The sequence below is a fragment of the Schistocerca piceifrons genome, chromosome 3 (assembly GCF_021461385.2).
Source record: "Schistocerca piceifrons isolate TAMUIC-IGC-003096 chromosome 3, iqSchPice1.1, whole genome shotgun sequence".
Classification (NCBI taxonomy): Eukaryota; Metazoa; Arthropoda; class Insecta; order Orthoptera; family Acrididae; genus Schistocerca; species Schistocerca piceifrons.
The window spans coordinates 190,642,868-190,663,206 of NC_060140.1; the positions used below are offsets into that span (position 1 = coordinate 190,642,868).

Consider the following 20,339-nt stretch of genomic DNA (forward strand, 5'->3'; position numbering starts at 1 on the left):
GTGGAATATCTGAGAATATACAAACATCACAAATATAATAAATTTCGAGAATCTTCTAGAAATCATAAATGCTAAGTAATAAATGTTTGGAGATTGGATTTGAACAGGCGAACCACACCACACCAGGCAGCAACGTTAACCACTGATCCACACTGCACGAGGCGCAGCTCGCGGGATTGCTCTCTCTCATGGAAAATCAGCAACCCGTTGTTTCAGGAGTGCTCTGTGGAACCGACTACAGCACACGAGATTTACCATAGATCCTGACTGCAGTCTTCTGTATGGCAGCGCTAGAGGATCCTCGCTTTCTGATCGTTTTGTCACATCTTTTTCATCCTGGTGAAGGTAGCCTCATTGAGTGGTTCGAGTGGATCTTGAGTTTCCTTGAATGACAAGTCCCCTCGTCGACCTGAGCGTCTGGGATGTAGGGATTCATACGGGGCACATAGACGACGTCTCTTTGGTTTCTTAATGATGCGTCGTAATCGTTGATTTCATATGTCCCGTTCGGCAAACGACGAAGGATACGACACGACTCAAAGCAGCGCTTTAGTAACTTCTCCGATAGCCCCACTTTCTGCTCTGGTGTAAAAATCCATAGCAAGCCTCCTGGACTGTATCTGACTGGCCATTTCTGGGCGTTATAGCGCTCCCGCTCCTTCTCGGTGTTCAGGAACCGTATGCGAGCCAGTTGCCTTGCTTCTTCTGTCCTGGGGATAAGGCATTTCACTTTGTCATCCTGAATATAGTCCAGTTAAAATAGGAAAAGTGTATCCATTGTCGTTTCAGCCTCGCGACTGAATGGAGCAAAAAGGACGGCGTAAAGTCTGCAGTGTCTTGCTTCGATTCGAGTGTCGCGATGGGCAGTGTTAAGTCGCAGTCTGTATGTTGGGTAACAACATACATCGTGAGCATTCTGATAGCATTTTATCAGCGCATTTGTGAGGCCATTCGTCTGTGAGTGGAAGTCCTGTGTTGATGTCGCAACGTGAAGTTACCACTGACACTAGTCTCGACTGGAAAACTTTTCGACTATCAGACATCGTCACATGTGATATCCTGTACTTCGGTATTGCGTCTCCTAGAAAGAATGTTGTAATCTCCGGAGATTCGGCACAGCTTTGATGACAGCGTAGCTATGAGGTAGTCAGTGGAGACTATTATCTTTCAAATCCTGTTTGTCGACTTCGGGAGCCTGCACAAAAGGTCGATACCAGTCCGATGTAATGGTGCTGATGCAGGTGGGATTGGTAGCAGACACCCCAGAGGTAACTGCGGGACGTGCTTCCGTTGCTGGATCCTTCAGTTTCCTCGAATGACCAGCCAACCATCGCGATCTGCGCATCAGGAATGTAGCAGAGCCTCATACGGCGTTGCTAAATGGTCGATGGAGACCTGGCCACTGACACACGCGTCTGATTCTGTTTAGAGCGTTCATGAATCCCAAGTGACCTTACGTTGGAGCATCGTGGAAACACTTCAGGGCGACTGACCCTAGACGCCGGCCGCTGTGGGCGAGCGGTTCTCGGCGCTTCAGTCCGGAACCTCTCTGCTGCTACGGTCGTACGTTCGAATCCTGCTTCGGGCGAGGATGTGTGTGATGTCCTTAGGTTAGTTAGGTTTAAGTAGTTCTAAGTTCTAGGGGACTGATGACCTCAGATGTTGACTCCCATAGTGCTCAGAGCCATTTGAACCATATTTGACCCTAGACGACTTGGGATAGCGAACAAACATTTCCTTCTCATTGCAGCATAGTTCCTCTTAAACAACGTTCAGTTTATTAATTGGGATTCTCCTTTGGTCGTTTACTCCTTCTTCAAGGAGTCTATGGATTTCAGCGCTGGTGGATCTTCCCTCTCTTCGGCATCAATCATTTAATGCAGCGACGGCTGAGATTTCGTCCACGCTGCTGTGTTCCGCCAAAGGACTGCTTCAAAGGCAGTCGGCGTCCTTGGGTTTGTGTCCTCTTTTTTATAACCATGTGACGTCACATTCCTGAAGGCTCAGCGCCCATCTCGCCATTCCACGCGATGAATGCTTCAGGCTAGACAGTTGCTACTCAGCATTATATGCAGCACAGCTCACGTTTGTATTATAAGGAAATACTTACCCAATTGCTGAAAATTTACGTCGTTTTTCGTTTTGTTTCCATATGTCCCCATCTTCAGATACTTGTCCCACTGATCATTTAAACCACTACTCCCTAAGGCTCAATTTTTTTCAAACTGTGTAACCTCCCTCTTACTAATCGGCCTATCCTGCTTGCGGCATAAAATATGACCGAGGATCGCGTGTATGCCTAATGGATTTTTTTCTAATTGGATAAGGCTATCTTTCCCGAAGAAGTGATACTGATAAGTAGGAAGAAAGTGTACAACCGACCCTTCTGATGGAAAGTCTACTAAAAATAAAAAGTAATTAAACCGAATAGGGCTGTAATTTGGAAAATGAAAGTTATTTTGTGCATTCACTCACGAGCAACACTGGACAGAAAAGGGGTACCACTGATCATGAATCCAAAAGTTACACTAAAGAACGAAAAGGAAATAATTAACGGCCGCCAGCCCACTAGAGCAATTTACATCCAAAATCCTGTACAAGATGAAGGGAAAGAAAAACATGTATTATTAAACATTGACGTGGCAACTGAAGGTTGTCACATTTTTTGACATTTTGAGTGAGTATGTACTGATAAAGAAAACTGAGAAGTCACTCTTATGTTTTGTTTGCCATTAAATTTTGAAAAAGGCAATCGAGTAATGATTTGAAAATTGTAATTAAACTGTATTTTAGTATTGAACTTCGTTACGTGAAGAATGACTTTCAGTGACAACATAACGTCATCAAAGAAATTTAGAAAAAAAGCAAGCACTGTTTACTTTGCCATTATTTATTTTGCAAATTGGATTTCATATTATTGTCTGAACACCTGATCCTTTTTTACTGACTTGAACAGAATTAGACACTAGAATACATACCAAACCGAACAGCCATTTGCACCAAGCTATATGTAAAATAAATAAAACTTCCGCACTCTTAATTTGTGCATTTCTTTAGATTTGGATTTTTTTCCATGTGATTGATTCTCAAACTTGAAAAATGAAATTGCTTTACTTTAGTCATACACTGAAACCTCTGTTGTTCAACAGTTAATTGAAAGTAGACTGAGGCTAAAATTCTTAAAAGTGAAATTATTCATTAATAAACTGGCTTTAACTATTCAATTTGTTTCTTATGACACTCAGTTAGCATATAAGGTAAAAAAGGAACAAGGATCCTGCTTGGTAACAATGTCTGGGAGCAATGAGGACACAATCGCCCTGAGTTTAACTGATTATTATTTACCTAAATTATATCAATCAAATCACATTCAGTTGTGCTGCTGGGATAGCCGTTAATACTTTCTACCAATGAACAGTATTACTTCAGTGCTCTGCATACGACGAAACTCGGAGCCGACGACGAAACTGTGTTACCGGAACTGCTTCTGTTGTTGAAGACGGTAGCATCTTGTGGAGCCACGACTAATTACAGGAACTGGCAATCGTAATTAATACAGCCTCTTCCGGCCCGTCCACTGTCCGTACTCCTGCTCTAGACATCTGGCCGGCTCGCGTACATGATGCCGCCGAAAATGGTATTCTCTATTGCGAGAGCGTTAACACCACACTTCGCACGCTACAAGTGCTGGAACCCATCTCTCCCTCTCTCAGCGCGCTCCGCGCAACAACTCCCTACCCAAAGATTTTACAATGCACAAGCACTGCTTTTATCGTTGCTAGCCGATGCAAATAACAATCCCTTTGACTTTTTCCCATAGCTTATAAGTTTCATAGTGAGACACAGGTAAATACAATGAAATCTCAACAGACTTCTACCTAAATTTACACATACAGTGAAGCAATGTCCTTACTTATTAAAAGAAAGCATTTAAATTACAAATATTTGCATACAATTCAGAAAAAAATTATACATCGGTAGCAGGTGCCATGCATCCTGCATTTTCGGTGTTACAACTGGATCATGCAACGTTTTTCCCACGCTACCTTGCTCTCAGCGACTATTGCCTTTGCTTGCTCTTGAAACAATACATCTGTGGAAAACTGTTTGAAGATGAAGAAGATAATGTTGGTGAGGGCGCATGACAGCGAGTTCTGTAGCGCCCCCCATACTAAAATTTTATGAGACGAGCATGGGTAAAGAGCGCAAAATGTTTAAAACTGAAACTACAAAGAATATGAGAAATAACACCCTCAGTATGTGTGTACACACACACACACACACACACACAGACACACACACACACACACACACACACACACACACACACACACACAAACGCGCGCGCGCGCATAACGCCAAAAATCACGAATTGAAAACGTACAGTAAAACGTACCATAAAACAGAATTAAAATAACACAGCAGAGAGGGGTGGTTGGCTGTTCGCTGGAAAAAATGGAACGACCCAGCCACACTGAGACACACCAAAATCTTGCCCCTAAAAGCGTAGGCTGGATTTTCGACATGTCTCAAAACTTTGAAAGCGTTACCACAATCGTCTCGTCATCGGTTAAACTAGAGGGCAGATCCCCACCGAGATTTGCATTTGCTCTCTCATCACGATATAAAATACACTCAGCAAAAACATGCGTACAGTGACTGGCACACCACAGCCATCACAGACTGGAGGATCCTCTCGCTGCGGCTGTGTTAGGGGAGAGTGCCCAATTACTAGTCGGATCATGGTCACTTAATTCCAAATGGCTCTAAGTACTATCGGACTTAACATCTGAGGTCATCAGTCCCCTAGACTTAGAACTACTTAAACCTAACTAACCTAAGGACATCACACACATCCATGTCCGAGGCAGGATTCGAACCTGCGACCGCAGCAGCAGCGCGGTTCCGGACTTAGGCACCTAGAACCGCTCCGCCACAGCGGCCGGCCCACTTAATTTCTACCATACGTGAGGTACGGTAAGGTCGGATAGCTGGTTTCACCAATCGCAGCTTATTGTGGCTCACTGCCAGCCACGCCTTCCCCCAAAAGCGGATGGATCTCTGACGCGATAGTGAAATGAAAGCCTGCAAGGGAATTGCACATTCTGTCACTTGAAGTTTCTCCAATTCCCACCTGGTCCGGTATATACCAGAATGATAACTGCTTTCCCCGCCATTGAAGGAAGTACAGTTCGTCATGTATTAACTGGACCAGTTTCTCTGCTGGGTACATGTTGGTTGGTTGGTTGATTTGGGGTAGGGGACCAAACAGCGAAGTCATCGGTCCCATCGGATTAGGGAAGGATGGGGAAGGAAGTCGGACGTTCCCTTTCAGAGAAATCATCCCAGCATTTGCCTGAAGCGATTTTGGGAAATCACGGGAACTCTAAATCAGCATGGCCGGACGCGGGTTTGAACCGTCGTCCTCCCGATTTCGAGTCCAGTGTGTTAACCACTGCGCCACTTCTCACGGTCAGCTGGGTACATATGCTGCAATGGTTTTAGAGCACTAAGAGAATCGTTGCAGATTAGAATCCGTCCCGAAGACGGCTAATAACCAGGAACTCAAGACCTTTTTCTTTTTGAAAAATATGTAAAAATCAGCCAACCCGTTGCATAGGTTTTCTATATACCTTGACCAGGTTTCGTCACCTGTAAGGGTGACTTCATCAGAAGGTAAGGTAATGACTGTACATCTTTGACGATACGTTCTTCATGTAATTACCTTACCGTCTGATGAAGTCACCCTTAGAGGTGACGAAACCTGGTCAAGGTATATAGAAAACCTATGCAACGGGTTGGCTGATTTTTACATATTTTTCAAATTTGTGTATACGGTTGGTGCAAACGTCAGCCATGTTCAAAGCTGAACTCAAGACCGCTATTGTCAACTAGCTCAACTGTTTGAATAAAAAATCTCCCCCTCGAATATTACCGAAATCATGTAAAAGCGAAAACTCTGAGAAAGAAGCGGTCAGGGAATGGTTCCCCCGCTGCACGCACTGTGCCCGAACCGCGCCGCACGACAGCAAAATAAATAAGGACGGGAGCTGTGGGGCGGTGGTCGCGCTGAGTACACTAATATGGGCGTGCATTATGAATCGCAGGCCGGCAGCGGCCGACTGGGTGCCCCTGACCAAAACCGCCGCTCCGCACCGCGGCGATGCATTTGGCATGAGCGCCAGGCAGCCGCGTCCCGACCTCCCATAAATCCATAACACGGCGCGCGTTCACGGCGCTGCTGCCTCTAATAGCAAAATAACACACCCGCCACTGCCGTGGCCTGTTATCTGCCCGCTTACACGCCCAGTTTTCGAGATTTGTCCTGCGTGCATAACGGTGATCCCTCTGCTACGTAAGTGTCTCTTTTTCTCGGCAGCTTTTCTTTATTGATGCCGTGAAAATTGCGCCCAGTTACGCAGGTGAAAGTTCAGAATAACGTTCGACTTACGAGGAGTAGTCATAAGGTTTTAGTTATTTACTAGAAAAAAAACAGCGCCAATGAAATTTGCTGATGGTGTTACTCATTATTTACACTACTGGCCACTAAAATTGCTACATCTCGAAGATGACGTGCTGCAGACGCGAAATTTAACCGACAGAAAGAAGATGCTGTGATAAGAAAATGATTAGCTTTTCAGAGCATTCACACAAGGATAGCGACGGTGGCGACACCTACAACGTGCTGACATGAGGAAAGTTTCCAACCGATTTCTCATACACAAACAGCAGTTGACCGGCGTTGCCTGGTGAAACGTTGTTGTGATGCCTCCTGTAAGGAGGAGAAATGCGTACCATCACGTTTCCTACTTTGATAAAGGTCAGATTGTAGCCTATCGCGATTGCGGTTTATCGTATCGCGACATTGCTGCTCGCTTTGGTCGAGATCCAATTACTGTTAGCAGAATATGGAATCAGTGGGTTCAGGAGGGTAATACGGAACTCTGTGCTGGATCCCAACGGCCTCATATCACTAGCAGTCGACATGACAGGCATCTTATCCGCATGCCTGTGACGGATCGTGCAGCCACGTCTCGATCCATGAGTCAACAGATGGGGACGTTTGCAAGACAACGACCATCTACAGGAAGAGTTCTACGACGTTTGCAGCAGCATGGAATATCAGCTCGGAGACCGTGGCTGCGGTTACCCTTGACGCTGCATCACAGACAGGAGCGCCTGCGATGGTGTACTCAACGACGAACCTGGGTGCACGAATGGCAAAACGTCATTTTTTCGGATGAATCCATGTTCTGTTTACAGCATTACGATGGCCTCATCCGTGTTTGGCGACATCGCAGTGAACGTATATTGGAAGCGTGTATTCGTCATCGCCATACTGGCGTATCACCCGGCGTGACGATATGGGGTGCCATTAGTTACACGTCTTGGTCACCTCTTGTTCGCATTGATGGCACTTTGAACAGTGGACGTTATATTTCAGATGTGTTACGACCCGTGGCTCTACCCTTCATTCGATCCCTGCGAAACCCTACATTTCAGCAAGATAATGCACGACCGCATGTTGTAGGTCCTGTACGGGCCTTTCTAGATACAGAAAATGTTCGACTGCTGCACTGGCCAGCACATTCCCCAGATCTCTCACCAATTGAAAACGTCTGGTCAATGGTGGCCGAGCAACTGGCTCGTCACAATACGCCAGTCACTACTCTTGACGAACTGCGGTATCGTGTTTAAGCTGCATGGGCAGCTGTACGTATACACGCCATGCAAGCTCTGTTTGACTCAATGCCCAGGCGTATCTAGGCCGTTATTACGGAGAGATGTGGTTATTCTGGGTACTGATTTCTCAGGATCTATGCACCCAAACTGCGTGAAAATGTAATCACATGTCAGTTCTAGTATAATATATTTGTCCAATGAATACCCGTTTATCATCTGCATTTCTTCTTGGTGTAGCAATTTTAATGTCCAGTAGTGTACAGAATCACCCTTTAGTGCGACAAGTTTATCACCAACGATGAATCACTTGACGGAGACCTTCACTGCGGAAGTCAGCATTTTGCCTGTTCATGTATCATTCTATTTCGGAGATCGCCTCGTCATCGTTCTGGATGTGCCGCCACGCAATTGGCTCAAATGGCTCTGAGCACTATGGGACTTAACATCTGTGGTCATCAGTCCCCTAGAACTTAGAACTACTTAAACCTAACTAACCTAAGGACATCACACACATCCATGTCCGAGGCAGGATTCGAACCTGCGACCGTAGCAGTCACGCGGTTCCGGACTGAGCGCCTAGAACCGCTAGACCACGCCACGCAATTGTTACTTTAACCGAGGAAAGAGGAAGAAAGCTCTGGGGGATGTGTCATGATAATATGGTGGGGGTGAGGGGGTGCGGAATTTGATAACCCAAAGAAGAAGCCCGAGTGACGTGTGTAGAATGAGTTGAGTCGTTGTCATGAAGCAAAAACAATCCCCTGGGACAATTCCCCGTGACGCTTTATCTTTAACGGGTGATAACGGCCGCGGAACCTGTAAGGGAAGGGGGACGTCATATTCATTCAGAGGTCGTGCCGGATGTTAGAAACTGATCCATGACTCATAAATACTTTTAGGGTTCCGCGCCTCGGTACAAACGGAACTCTTATAGGATCACTTTATTGTCTGTCAGTCTGTCCGATTGTTAAGACCCCTTCTTCTCAGGTATCAAGTTGAAATTTATGTGACATACTACGATCCCTTAAAGGTGTAAAAAAGGTAAGTTCTAAGTCAGTGCAAGTCAAAAGATATGGCCCTTTTTTGATACTCGTAAACTCATTGATCGAATATACGTTTTGTAAAATAAAACCGTCTTTTCCTTGCTGCAGTGTATTTTATTTGTTCCAGACGGGTTTCGCCTTTTTGTTTTAAGGCATCTTCAGTGGAATTTTGTATGATACAGTTTTGTTTTGATATGCGAAATTTTAGCTCATAAATCAGTTCACATCAATTTTTTACGCGAATAAGTGATTACTTACAGTTATTCGAGTTTTTAGGTCGCATCTGCGTTTGCTTTCATATTATAACATGCTGGAGTTCGCACTATAACTTCACTTACGAAATAAAAAAAATATTTTCACGTTACGAACTTATTTTTTCAGAATTTTCATGACCTTTACGGTACTTGCGGTAGAGCACTATTATTCTTCTGTCACCTGTTGTAGATATTTTACCGAAAACAGTGATCTAAAGTCGTAACTACTATGTGTTCATTTTATGTCTCTTCCTATACGGTTTGTTTATGTACTTGTTGCCAAAATAACGAAGTATGTACCGAAGAGTAATTACTGTGGTGCACTATTGTTCTTCTCCTACTAGCTGTAGTTCTCTCGAAATTTCAATAGTAAGCCTCTTCGTTATTCACAACGCCTCTCTTGTAACGTCTGCCAATGGGGTTTGATGAGCATGCCGGTAACTCTCTCGCGACGACTAAACGATAACGTGACTAAACGCTCATCTCTTCGTTGGATCTTCTCTGTCTCTTCTATAAGATCTACCTGATCAGGACTGCATATTGATGAACAATACCCAAGAATCGGTCAAACAAGCACCTTCTAAACTACTTCCTTCGTGAGTGATTTATATTACCTTAAAATTCTTCCTATGAGTCTCAGCCTGCTTCTCCTCCTACTTGTTGTATGTGGTCTTTTCACTTAAGGTGACTCTCGCAGTTACTCCTACATATTTTACGGTAAATATTATTTCCAGGAATTTGTGATCAATAGTGTAGTTGTAAAGTCTAAAATTTCTTTTCATGTAAACGCACAATATTTTACATTTATTTACATTAAGCACCATCTAGCAGAACCTGCACCATTCGTCAATCTCCTGCAGGTCATTTGCAGATCGATACTGTCTTCTGGCGTTGCTACTTTCTTACAGACAACCGCATCATCGGCGAACAGTCTTAAAGAGCTTCCGACGCTTTCTACTAGTCCATTTATTTACGTTGTAAAGACTGACGGCCTTACCATACTTCCTTGCTTCCTTGGGGTACTCCGGAAATGATCTTTATGTTTGTCAATTTTGACGAGCTGAGTTTTATCTCAATGGAAGTTTCGTATCCAGTGCAAATCTGATCCTATGCGCGGTAAGCTCGTTTTCTTTCTTTTTTCTTTTTTTTTTCGCTAAATCGCAGTGCAGGACGGTGTCAAATGCCTTCCGGAAATCAAGGAACGAGGCATAAACCTCAGCGCTGTTCTCAACAGCGCTATGGATGGATCTCATTGAGGAACAGAGCGAGCTGAGTTTTGCAAGATCGTTGTTTGTGGAATCCATATTGATTTTTATAGAGGAGATCTTCGTTCTCCAAAAACGTGAGCACAAAACATTTTCCGTAATTCTACAATAGATTGACGTCAACTATATAGGTCTATAATTGTGTGCATGTGTCCAACGGCCCTTCTTGAAAACGGGAATGAGTTGCGCTTTTTTCCAGTCGCTAGGTACTATGACGAAAAAATAAATAATATCCATTTTGGGTTTGGGTTGTGTTAGTAGGTTCAGTTTAGTTTGGTATTACCCGGTATTATGTCACTTGTATCTTGTACCGTGTGTCACAATGTTCTGTTAAAGGTGTGGTGTCACCGGCAGACACCACACTTGCTAGGTGGTAGCCTTTAAATCGGCCGCGGTCCATTAGTACATGTCGGACCCGCGTGTCGCCACTGTCAGTGATCGCAGACCGAGCGCCACCATACGGCAGGTCTAGAGAGACTTACTAGCAGTCGCCCCAGTTGTACGGACGACTTAGCTAGCGATGCAACACTGACGAAGCCTCGTTTATATGCAGAGAAGATAGTTAGAATAGCCTTCAGCTAAGTCAATGGCTACGACCTAGCAAGGCGCCATAGCAATTGATAGTTATCGTATGAAGCATGTCTCATCAAGAACGATGTATACAAATGATGGATTAAAGTTAAGTATTCCAGAAGCTACGTACTTTTCTATATAGCATTCATTACGTATCCTGTTTCAGACCTCACGCCATCCTACGTGAGCTTATAGCGTGCATTTCGACCTCCTCTAGCAATATAACAAAAGGATTACCTCTTTTTTGATGAATCTGGTTTTTATGCAGTTCTGTAGAATTTTGTGGACAAGCTATGCTGTGCTACGCCCGTGCAGACTTCTTTGAAGCGTCTTCTCTGCTGCAGGAAATTGCTAAAACTTTCCGACTAACGACTTATACCAAATTATCAAATGCCGAATGAGCACGTCTTTTCACTTTCAGCCATCCGTTTCCAGATGTTTATTGCATAACTGCATTTACAATTCAGTCCACTAACGTGGCGCTTATACATTCTTTCTCTATGAGAACTCAAACAAGGGCGCCGCCGAATTAATAGTAATACTAAATGATTTTACTTTTGCATGGAGCCACAGTCATATAAAATTTTTTGAAAGATGTAACCGCCATTTGACTGCAGAGCAGGTTTTATTTTACAGTCTAGATTTCGGCCTTAGGCCACTATCACCTGTTACAACTGAAACATTTTAAAGCACAATAAAAGTACAAGTGTCAGACAAAGTATTTGAAAAATAGCAGGGCAAACAGTTAAATCAAAGTATGGACTGCATGATTACTTATTATATATCATCAGACGTGAGTAGAACCCAAGTCATCGTAAAACGCATCGTCAGTTACATAAACGACTTTTATAAAAAATAAATGCTACAAAATTTGTGTAATTGCCAGTAAATTAGCATATTACACAAATGATCTCGCATTTGTTCTTTAGAAAATTCGTCAATGTAACCGAAGATACATTTGACGATGACTTGCGTTCTACTCAAGTCTAATGATTTATAATATGTAAGTAACAAATCATGCAAGCCATACATTGATTTAATTGTTTGCCTTGCTATTTTTCTGATACTTCATCTGACACTTGTACATTTATTGAGCGATTATCTGTTGCAGTTGCAATATTTGATTATGGCCTAAGACCCGAATATAGATTTTGAAATAAAAACTGTTCTGAAGTAATAAAAAAGCTTTCTTACATTACAATCGAAAAACGTCATTTGTTTTTCTCCTAAAAGATTCCATGATCCCGTCTATTCTTTGTGCGTCTTCTGGGTCCATGGACTGCATATCAGACGTCCTGCAAGTATTCAGTATTCTCCTAGCTTCCGCGCAATGCGGTTACGTCTTTCTTCGTACGTCCTCTCTGTGGGAACGAATAAGAAGCGCACAGTAGGTGTGTCGGTGTTTGACCCCATTACTTTATTTAAACGTCGCAGACATTTTTAGCTGACGCGACAATTCTTCATATAGCGTAACAGGACTTGAACCACAGCGTCCTGTTAGACTACAGTACCCGGCGTTGCTCCAGCTATTTTCGATGAACTGCTGCTAGAAGGGAATCAAGTTCTTTCGCATAATCTTTTTAGAATCTTATAGGTATCTCATCTAGTCCTGATGCCTTTTCGCTACTAAGCGATTGTAGTTACTTATTCTGCGAACGGTGATCTTAATAGCTGTCATTTAGAAGTCCGTACAGTGATTGAAGGAACAGCTCGTTTTACGATCTTACGCAGTGAAACAATTTCGGAAGACCGAATTCAAGCCTCGCGGAGTGGCCGCGCGGTTTAAGGCGCCATGTCCCGGATTGCGCGGTCCCTCCCGCCCGAGGATCGAGTCCTCCCTCGGGCATGGGCGTGTGTGTTGTTATCAGCATAAGTTAGTTTAAGTTGCTTTAAGTAGTGTGTAAGTCTTGGGACCGGTGACCTCAGCAGTTTAGTACCTTAGAAATTGACACAGATTTGAACACTGGAGCCGGCCGGAGTGGCCGAGTGGTTCTAGGCGCTACAGTCTGGAACCGCGCGACCGCTACGGTCGCAGGTTCGAATCCTGCCTCGGGCGTGGATGTTTGTGATGTCTTTAGGTTAGTTAGGTTTAAGTAGTTCTAAGTTCTAGGGGACTGATGACCTCAGAAGTTAAGTCCCATGGTGTTCAGAACCATTTTTTTGAACATTTGAACCGAATTCAGTTTTTCGGTTTTCTCTTTGCTATCATCCGTTCGACGCCAGTATAGTGAATGAGAAGATGATTTCTAATCGCTTACTGATTTCATATAAGATCTATATCTCTTAGGATCTTTCCTCAGAGCGGTTGAAAAAAATTAATCTTCAAATTCACTGATCGCTTCACTCATTGTTCTCCTTTCACTCATTTTCGCTTCGTTCGGCTTTTGTTTGTCAGCTAGGTTTTGACCTCTCTTGAATCTGAGATGAAGCTTTCTTCATTTAAGGAGCAGTTTTCTAACATGATTATTAAACCACTGTGGGTTTTTTCCCATCTCTTAAGACCTTGCTTGGAACATCTTTGTCTAAATCATAGTGAACGGTGCTTCCGAATTTTCTTCCATTTGTGCTCCACATCTAGGAAATGTATACAAAAGCCTTGCGAGGGCCCACGGACGAGTATATTTAGATTACGATCAATAGGGATCTAACAGTTTTGTATATACCCGACATCCATGATACTCTTACAGCTGAATGCGAACAACCAGATACTATTTACTACGGATGAAAATGGTTCAAATGGCTTTGAGCACTATGGGACTTAACATCTGAGATCATCAGTCCCCTAGAACTTAGAACTACTTAAACCTAACCAACCTAAGGACATCACACACATCCATGCCCGAGGCAGGATTCGAACCTGCGACCGTAGCGGTCGCGCGGTTCCAGACTGAAGCGCCTAGAACCGCTTGGCCACAACGACCGGCTGTACGGATGAAGTGCACGCGGACATGGTCTGCTTGCAGAAGCCCTGCACCAGGAACGGCATACTAGAAGGTTTTAACCTTAGACAAATCATCGTAACAGGTTCATCCAATGCGAAATCTGCGACCGTTGTCACAAATCGAAACCTTACAGTTACACAGATAGCTCATCTAATGAACCGAACACCTCGTAACAGTTGAAATAATGCTGGAAGGAAACAAGTGGGTTATTGCGTCGTTATGCGCGCAGTACTAGCACGACACTGAACCATATCTCAGTTACATCAGATATTATCGAACTTGACAATAATAGAAACCTACTAATAGCTGCAGACATAAATGCTAGGTCGACTATGTGGCACTCTGATGCAACGGATGACAGGAGACAAAAAGTCCATGAAGTCCTAAATGAACACAGCCTCTACATCGTCAACAGTCCGAACCAATCACTCACCTAAATAGCGGCGTTAGGAGTCAGCAGCAGGGTTGACATAACAATTGCAAATGCAAATGCACCGCCATTTATAACGGGATGGGAGGTCATGGATGGCGCTACTCACAGCGACCATGCGCTATCATCATGAACATAGACACACAGATACGAGGTGTGGCTAGAAAAAAACCGGACTAGTACTGGTGAAACAATAAAACGAATGCAATAAGGCTGAAAGTCGCGTGGCCTGTCACGTGACTCTCGCTCCGCCTACTGCTCGAGTTTCATCTGCCTCCTGCACTCAGTCTGCCCGTGGCGTCTGTTTTAAGTAGTTGACGTTTTGTCTGTGCGTCGGAAAATGTTGAGTGTACAGAAAGAACAGCGTGTTAACATCAAATTTTGTTTCAAACTAGGAAAATCTGCAAGTGAAACGTTTGTAATGTTACAACAAGTGTACGGCGATGATTGTTTACCGCGAACACAAGTGTTTGAGTGGTTTAAACGATTTAAAGACGGCCGCGAAGACACCAGTGATGACACTCGCACTGGCAGACCATTGTCAGCAAAAACTGATGCAAACATTGAAAAAATCGGTAAACTTGTTCGACAAGATCGCCGTTTAACAATCAGAGCAGTGTCTGAGTTAACAGGAGTTGACAAGGAAAGTGTTAGGCAGATTCTCCATGAAAGTTTCAACATGAACAACGTGTGTTCAAAAATGGTTCCAAAGTGTCTCACAATTGAACAGAAGGAACGCCGAAGAATGATTTGTTCTGACATCCTGGAAAACATTGAAAGTGATCCCACCTTCTTACAAAATGTTATTACTTGCGATGAATCGTGGTTTTTTACTTACGATCCCGAAACTAAACGCCAATCGATGCATTGGAAAACTCCTGGTTCTCCACGACAAAAAAAGCACGAATGTCAAAATCGAAATTCAAGGCAATGATGATTGTTTTTTTTTTGACATCAAAGGGATTGTGCACATTGATTGGGTACCAGAGGGACAAACAGTGAATCAGCATTACTACATTAGCGTCCTGGCTACCCTACGTGAGCGAGTACGGAGAAAACGGAACGATTTGTGGAGAAAAAAGTCATGGATCCTTCACCAAGACAATGCCCCAGCTCACAGTGCGTTGTCAGTGAAGACGTTTTTGGCAAAACACAACATTCACATCTTAGATCATCCACCCTACTCACCTGATTTGGCCCTCTGTGACTTTTTTCTTTTCCCTAAAGTCAAGTCAGCTTTGAAAGGAACTAGATTTGAGACTGTTGAAGCAGTAAAGAAAAAGCGACGGAAGTAATGTATGGACTTACCGAAAATGATCTGCAGCATTGCTATGAACAGTGGAAAATTCGTATGGAGCGGTGTAGAGACCGAGGAGGAGAGTACATTGAAGGAGATAACATGAAACTGTAAATAATTGTAAATAAATGTTTTTTCCAGCATCAGTCCGGTTTTTTTCTAGCCGCTCCTCGTATACATCCCCACACAGAACAGACATCAGCGATTGTTATTTCATAAGGCGGACTGGGCAAAACTAAGACAAATGATTGAGGCCACCCGCCTACAAGCAGTCGTGGATACATAAAGCACATACTTTGACTGTCTTATAAAAAAAAGCACAAAGGGCTGCAACTATGACCGCTGACACAGGTCGCAAGCTAAACAAATTTAGAATTTTGTGGTAAGATCTTATGGGACCAAACAGCTGAGGTCATTGGTCCCTATGCTTTCACACTACTTAATTTAACTTAAACTAACTTACGCAAAGGACAACACACTCACCCATGTCCGAGGGAGGACTCGAACCTCTGACGGGGGGAACCGCGCGAACCGTGACAAGACGCCTAAGACTGCACGGCTACCCCACGCGGCCAAGCTAAACATACCAAGGACTAGAAGACTAACAACGTTGCGCAAAGAACCGAGAAACAAATGGAAATGATATCAAAAGGTGACAACGGCGAGGGACAGAAACGTCAGACTCACACATTTAGAGAAGCAAAATAACGCTACAAACAAGAATAACAAAAAACACGAGAAGAACATTGGAACTCACACGTGCAGGAATAGCTCCAAACCACCATTCGTGAGACCCATAAAGATACATACTGAGCATCTGAAGACGCCATTAGTCTTAGCAACGCTGAGACGAGATGACGGTACCATAACAGAGGGATGGAGAAGTTCTGCTGAATTCCTGCTAAACATACGTATTGCTCCTCGAGACGAGCAACAGTCGGATTAACAGATTCGTACTGGACGGCGAACCTTAATGAACTCTTGCTATGAGAATGGTACCGTCATTATTCCCTTTGTATGTGAGCACAAGAATAAAACAGCCCCCGGTCGAGACGGTATCCACTCGTGAGCCACTGAAAGTTGTCGTTCCACAGTCTGCTCCATACCTGACGGATCTGCTCAACGAAGCGCTACGACTGGGATGTGTACCTGCGACCTGAAAACAGAAAATACCGTCATAATTAAAAACTCAGAGGACAAGGATTCCTCAGATTCCAAAACGTATAAGCCTATATGCTTAATTAACACCTTGGCCAAGGTCCAGGAACGATTTCTGTGCGATCGTTTGCTATAGCACAGGAAGCTCCTTGGCCTTAGTCCACACCAGTTCGATTTCAGGGCGGGAAAATCTGTAGATGACGCACTTAGTGAAGTACTAACCACTGTTAATAACACAGAAATCAAATGTGCAGTAGCTGTTCTTATAGACGTTCCGGGGGCCTTTGATAATCTCTGGTGGCCCGCAATCTTTGCGAGACTCAGAGATATGCAGGTACCTAAGGCACTCTACGACAGCCCATTGCAATACTGTCGAAATGGTTGAATGGCACGCGGGAAGTCATAAGTGATTAAAAGAATCAACTTTTGAATACCGTCCTTTGGGATATTGCCTTTGAACCCCTCCTACATATCCTGGATGGGGAAAACCGTGTGAACGGGGCGACAGCATACGCAGATGACCTCCGGGTGATGGTCTCCGCGGACTCAGGAGTGCAACTCGAACACCTGTCAACACAGCTGCTCACAAGTGTCAGCCAGTAGTGCAAACATAATAAACTTCAGGTGAGTATACGCAAAACAGTTCATATACTACTCAAAGGAACACTACGAAGTTATCCAACCACAAAACTACAAGACAGCAGCATACACAGTCAACGGAAAACACGATATCTTGGTGTGCAACTCGACGAACGACTATGGTTTGGCGAACAGCTCAGAACAACGACTGACAGAGCTGCCAGGATAATGCACAAGGAGTCAGACTCAAGATAACACAGTTCAGGGCACCATTACGCACGTTGAGAACTTACCTTTCCGCTCTCTCTGAATCTGTGGTCTGTTTCGCAGCCAGTGCATGGGCACACCGAGTACGTCTGGTGGCGAAAATGAATATCGTGCGGCGAGGGCAGAGAAGTGCCCTTGCAAGGCTATCAGGAGATTTCAACACCACATCAGGGAATTACTCTGCGTGGAGCTTGGAACCTTCCCTACCGACATAATCATTCTGTTTCGAGCTGCAATGTACTGGCTGAGGAGGGGTAGATAGGATAAGGTCTATATCTATATCTACGTGGATACTCTGCAAATCACATTTAAGTGCCTGGTAGAGGGTTCATCGAACCACCTTCACAATTCTCTATTATTCCAATCTCGTAACGCGGAAAGAATGAACACCTTTATCTTTCCGTACGAGCTCTGATTTCCCTTATTTTATCGTGGTGATCGTTCCCCCCTATGTAGGTCGGTGTCAACAAAACATTTTCGCATTCGGAGGAGAAAGCTGGTGATTGGAATTTCGTGAGAAAATTCCGTCGCAACGAAAAACGCCTTTCTTTTAATGATTTCCAGCCCAAATTCTGTATCATTTCTGTGACACCCTCTCCCATATTTCGCGATAATACAAAACGTGCAGCCTTACTTTGAACTTTTTCGATGTACTCCGTCAGTCCTATCTGGTAAGGATCCCACACCGCGCAGCAGCATTCTAAAAGAGGACGGACAAGCGTAGTGTAGGCAGTTACATTTTCTAAGTGTCCTGCCAATAAAACGCAGTCTTTGGTTAGCCTTCCCCACAACATTTTCTATGTGTTCTTTCCAATTTAAGTTGTTAGTAATTGTAAAACTAGGTATTTAGTTGAATTTATGGCTTTTAGATTAGGCTGATTCATCGTGTAATCAAAGTTTAATGAGTTCCTTTTAGCACTCATGTGGATGACCTCACACTTTTCATTATTTAGGGTCAATTGCCACTTTTCGCACCATTCAGATATTTCTTCTAAATCGTTTTGCAGTTTGTTTTGATCTTCTGATGACTTTATTAGTCGATAAAAGACAGCGTCGTCTGCAAACAACCGAAGACGGCTGCTCAGATTGTCTCCAAAATCGTTTATATAGATAAGGAACAGCAAAGGGCCTATAACACTACCTTGGGGGAACGCCTGGAATTACTTCTGTTTTACTCGATGACCTTCCGTCAGTTATTGCGAACTGTGACCTCTGTGACAGGAAATCGCAAATCCAGTCACATAACTGAGACGATATTCCATAAGCAAACAATTTTACTACGAGGAGCTTGTGTGGTACAGTGTCAAAAGCCTTTCGGAAATCCAGGAATACGAAATCGAGATTGTCGGACAGGACATCACCTAGAAGCTCCAACTCGTTAAACGGCTGGTAGATACCTGGCAAAGAGAATGGAAGTCCAGCTGTAAGGGTCGTAGGGTATATCCTTTCTTCCTGGACATCAGGGAAAGTGTGAGACTGAGCCGTATCACTCCCAACCGTGACATGGTTCAGTTTCTGACAGCTCATGGACCTTACCTTGCCCATTTCCACCACGTAGGCCTCAGCCAGAGTGCTACTTCTACATGTGGGGGAACATGTACTTTTTCACTGTCACCGATACAAGGCAGCACAGCAGACACCAACGCAGTATAACAATGACATGATAGGGGCAAAAAGAGACAAAGACGAGTGAGAGATAATAAATAAAATCGCTGGTGATGTCTCAAGGACGTTACATGACGAAACAGACAGACATGGCGGTATAACAGAGCACTGCAACACACGAGGCACGTAAGACAGCAGTCCCAATTCGTACACCAATACAGAGGGCCGGCCTGAGTGGCCGAGCGGTTCTAGGCACTACAGTCTGGAACCGCGTGACCGCTGCGGTCGCAGGTTCGAGTCCTGCCTCGGGCATGGATGTGTGTGATGTCTTTAGGTTAGTTAGGTTTAAGTAGTTCTAAGTTCTATGGGACTGATGACCTCATAAGTTAAGTCACATAGTGTTCAGAGCCATTTGAACCATTTGAGCCATACAGAGGCAATACCGAAACACACACTTACTCAAACACCAACAAGTATCGCAGACAGCATTACATAAAATCTAGAATAATTAAACTTTATTAGAATAAACAGCGTAATTAATCAACCCTGTAAACCTGTTCTAGGTCAAATATAAATAGCAGGAATATCCAACCCGCGGTCATTGTACCGCTTTTGGAATGTAACACTTCTAACTGAACACTTAGTATATAAGTAGGGACAATTCAAAACACATAATACAGCAACTGAAGGTTAATTAATAACCCTAAGAAATAACGTACTTTACACTCACACACCACTGCCCTTTCCACAATCCACACAATAGTGCTAATGTTTTTGTAAATAGTGTTTAGAAATATTAATCCCTGAATTAAACTATAGCGAACTGGGATTTCAAGGCTCGTAGAAGTTTCAAGGCTTTCAGAACAGGCTGGCTCTGATACGGTAACATTTCTCTCTCTGAAACTTCCTGGCTGATTAAAACTGTGTGCCGGACCGAGACTGGAACTCGGGACCTTTGCCTTTCTCGCATATCAGCGCACACTCCGCTGCAGAGTGAGAATCTCATTCTAGATTTCTCTCTCTATCCGAGTCTTTCCTATCATGTGTCAAATGGTTCAAATGGCTCTGAACACTATGGGACTTAACATCTTAGGTCATCAGTCCCCTAGAACTTAGAACTACTTAAACCTAACTAACCAAAGGACATCACACACATCCATGCCCGAGGCAGGATTCGAACCTGCGACCGTAGCAGTCCCGCGGTTCCGGACTGCAGCGCCAGAACCGCACGGCCACCGCGGCC

The 20,339-nt window shown here is 44.0% G+C and overlaps 2 protein-coding genes across 4 annotated transcripts in view; one reads left to right on the forward strand and one right to left on the reverse strand.

Moving 5' to 3' along the window:
• LOC124788013 (calcium uptake protein 3, mitochondrial-like) overlaps positions 1-20,339 on the reverse strand; it is a 580,087-nt gene that overhangs the window by 259,350 nt on the left and 300,398 nt on the right. The window contains exon 3 of one of the 3 annotated variants that reach the window (XM_047255061.1): positions 16,594-16,643. The exons of the other annotated variants lie outside the window; for them this stretch is intronic. The gene's annotated coding sequence lies outside the window, so the exon portion shown is untranslated. The remainder of the gene's footprint in view (positions 1-16,593; positions 16,644-20,339) is intronic. 3 annotated transcript variants of the gene reach the window in all.
• Positions 1-20,339, forward strand: part of LOC124788507 (GTP-binding protein Rhes) — a 677,045-nt gene that overhangs the window by 172,119 nt on the left and 484,587 nt on the right. The window lies entirely within an intron of this gene.